Consider the following 4097-nt stretch of genomic DNA (forward strand, 5'->3'; position numbering starts at 1 on the left):
CATGACGGGCCCCCCATTTTACTTTTATTTTTAGTTATTTTTTTTCTTTTTCCTTTTTAAATTTTTTTTGTGCTTATTTTATTTCATCTTAGTTTGTTCAGTTTTTTTTCATGTTTGTACATTAACACCCTATCTGTACTAATGCTTTGTCTTTCAACACACCATTAACATATTGTTTGCCTTTGCTCCATGACCTTCTGATCAGCTAGTCTGTGACCTTGTCGTAACTACACCTTCTCCTTTGTATCTCTTGCCCCAACCCCACTTTACTTGCTTATAACCTTTTACATTTCTAATATTTGCCAGTTCTGAAGGCTAACCTTGCTGCACACCAAGGAGTGGTCGGTGTCGCAGTCCGCACTGTGGAAGCTGCGTGTGATTTGAATGCTGTTTAAAGAGGCTCGCCTTGTGCCGATGAGGTCCAGCTGGTGCCAACAACATGATCTTGGGTGCCTCCGAGAAACCTGGTCACAGGGTTTAGTGTGAAAGAACGAGTTGGTGATGCAGAGGTTATGATAGGTACACAACTCAAGCAGTCTCTGTCCATTCTCATTCATCCTTCCAATGCCATAGCGCCCAAGGCAGGAGGGCCATGAGTCATGGTCGGCCCCAACCCTGGCATTAAAGTCCCCCAGCAGGAATAGGTGTTCGGTGTTGGGGATGCTACTAATGATATCATGGAGTTCCTCGTAGAACTGGTCTTTATCTTCAGGTGGGGAGCAGAGTGTTGGAGCATAGATGCTGAGTAGGTGTACTGGACCAGAGGCGGTGAACAGTCGGATGGACAGTATGCATTCTGAGCCATTTGAGGGTGGCTCTATCATGCTGAGCAAAGAGTTTCTGATGGCGAAGCCCACTCCATGCTGTCTTGGTTCTTCAGGATCTCTACCCTGCCAGAAGAAGGTGTAGTCTTGCTCTCTTAGAGATCTACTCGCAAGGAGGCGTGTCTCCTGAAGTGCTGCAATGTCCACATTGAGTCTACTGAGCTCATTGTTAATGATGGCTGTCTTCCGAGAATCGTTGATTTGTGTAAGGTCTTCCGACAGGCCAGGACACATAGTTCTGACGTTCCAGCTTGCAAAATGAAGGGCTGGTACCTTTCCTTTTTTGGTCGTGCTGTTTGGTGCGGTGTTACAGTCCACTTGTCGGGCAATGACCCTGAGCTCCAAGCACCCATTGAAGCAGGTGGACTGTGGCGGGATAGAACCTTACTGACCGGGGGCTGCATGGTTTGAGGCAGGCGGTAGCTGTCCAGTGAGATGCGATGACCTCTCCCACCGACAAAGGCAACCCGTGACGCCCAATCTTTACGCCAATTGAGCTGCCTTCCGTGTTGATTTGGTCGCTGTGAGGCGACTATGGAGTGACCTCTCCATGGCGCACGCCTGGGCATATGTATGGAGTTTGTGAGTTGCCCAAGCGTCAAAACTCCCCTCTCGGCCTTCCTGGTGGGGTCCAAAGGAGTGCAGAGCACGACATTTGGCACCAGTATGACTGCAGGAACTGCCGGAAACATGCCAAAGGTGACAGATGACCGCCTTCGGGGTTCCGCTCCGGATTTTCTGTTAGGGTTTACTCCCTTAGCCTTTGTCTCTCCCGAGACGCCCACAAGGCAGTGGGGTTGTTGGGGCCCCTACACAGGGGTATATGGATGCCGGTGGGAGGAGGTGGCGGGTGCGAGGAGGAGGAGTGCGGTGGGAAGGGGTGGAGGGAAGGGGTGCGGGGGGAGCTGGGACGGGGGCTGCAGTGGGTAGGGGAGAGGGGTGCAGGGGAAAGGGGTGTGAGGGGAAGATGGTGCAGGGGGGGAGCTGGGAAAGGGGTGTGAGGGGGGTGGGGGGAAGGGGGTGCGAGGGGGGTGGGGGGGAATAGGGAGTGGGTGCAGGTAATAAAACATTGCATCAGCTCCCACCATTGTCCCTTTTACAATGCTGTACTACTACTGGGATCGGGATCCAGATCCAGGAGCAGAGCCGGATTTGCGGGGAAGGTTTGTGTGGAAACAGCGCGGAGTCACCGGGGGCCACTGCCGGGACAATGTGGCCGCTCTTCCTCCTGATCGCCGCCGTGGACGGGCTCCCCAAACACAGCCTAGTGGCCTTCCTGTCCAGTTGGCCACCATTGGCAGGGTCTTCATCAGCATTCCTTTCCCGGATTGCCAGCCGTTCACCCTCTGTCTGTGGTGTATTCCTCTCCCAGCCTTACGCGACCACCGCCCTGGACACCGCCATGTAAGAGTATCACTGGTTGCTGCTTAAACCCTGCTTAATCACATGGCTACAAGTGTAAAAAGACTCCAACCGAGTGCACAGCCGCCCACCATTCTGTGATTCGTTCATTTGTCTCTGAGATCCCACCTGTGCTTTGCCAGCCACAGGGCAAATAGGCAGGCTTTGATTTTGACGCCATCGAGAGAATGGCAAGCTTTTCCCATGGTATCAGACCCAAGACAGAAAACTCCCCATGCGGTGGAAGGCGCAGAGGGACCCAAGTACAACCCAATACCCAACCACATCATGCCAGAGCATTTCCAATGCACCAGGGACAGTGTGCCAATGCAGATCATCACAGGAATGGTGCACAAACACATCATAACCACCCCCAGTGAATACAGGGTCTCCCCCCATTCTCAGTTTACAATTAATCTTGAAAAGTAGAATAAATGGATGGAATCTACTTATGTTGTGGAATAATGTCATCAAATTTATGTCACATGAATTATTTCTTCCCTCCAAAGATCCATGATGGGAGGAGTAAGCATTATTAAAAGTACAATGTGCATATTGAAGAATAAAACTAAAACAAGATACTTCGTAAAACTAAAATCAATGCAATAAATATAACAAAACTGCTTAGAATCATGGAATCTTACAGCACAGGAGGTGACCATTACATCCATCATATCTGTGCCAGCTTTCTGGCAGAGCTACCCACTCATTACCCTGCCTTTCCCCCACATATGTAAACATTTTTTCCTTGTTTATCCACTTCCCTTTAAGAATTCATTATGGATTCTCCTTCTACCACTGTTTCTGCTTGGCATTCCATAGTCTAACACTACTAAAGGTAAAAAGGAAGAGTGAGGAGGGTGCAGAGGTTCATTAAGATGTGAACAGGGATGAAAGACTTCATTTACGATGAAATGAGAGCAACCGGGCCTTTTCCATTACAGATAATGTTGTTGAAAAGCGTGAGTTGAATCCTGAAAAAATACATTTTCACTGGTCAGTGAGTCAGTAACTAGAAGGCATAAATTATCATCAAAAGAATGAAGGGAGGGATTAGGAGAATTTTTTTTTTACCTTTAACATTACTACAACAGAAAAAAAACTGTAGTATGACATTAGTGGACTTCAGGACAGTCTCTTTAACCCTTTCCTCAGCCTCCCCTTTGCTGGGTTTAGAATATCCAAGGACAATACTAAACATGAATTAATCAGCATCACATATCCATCTTAATTTATTCTATTGCACTGATCTCTACAAATTGGTTTTACTTATCAAAATATTATACATTGGATAGTAAACAAGGTTCAAAGCCTATTTTCCCCATGTACTTCTATATATCAAAAATAATCACTTGGAGTTAAAATGCCCTCTTGTACACTCTTACTGTTATGTGGATTTTGGATATTTTCAGTTTTGGGGATCACCTGAATTTGACATTTCCACGTTATGCCCTGCATGGTCCTGATGTGTATTGGCCAGGCTACAAAATGCATTTTTATTGTTCAGTATAGAAAAGAACACAGCCGTTTCTCAAAGCTATCAAATAACTTAATTGTATATTCAGCAAACATCCGGTCCTGAAATGGTTAGCTCCAAAAACCTCAAGACCCTTGCTAACTGGTAGGTTCAAGATATTGTAGTGGAAATCCAAAAGCACGGGGAAAAATGTAAAAAGCGAGATAAGTTAGAAGAGATGTATCCTCTCACATTTACAAACAGGATGAAGTGTCTTACAAAACCTTCCTAAAACACCCTGAGGCAGAGGCACTGTTTCTGTATATTCCCTTTAATCAGGCTGTGTGCTGCGCGGCTGAGTCCCGCCCTAGGACCGTTTGTGCAAGGCTGCAGTTTCCACTCGGGGGGGATCCGAA

The sequence above is a fragment of the Heterodontus francisci genome, chromosome 23, assembly GCF_036365525.1.
Source record: "Heterodontus francisci isolate sHetFra1 chromosome 23, sHetFra1.hap1, whole genome shotgun sequence".
NCBI classification, from domain to species: Eukaryota; Metazoa; Chordata; class Chondrichthyes; order Heterodontiformes; family Heterodontidae; genus Heterodontus; species Heterodontus francisci.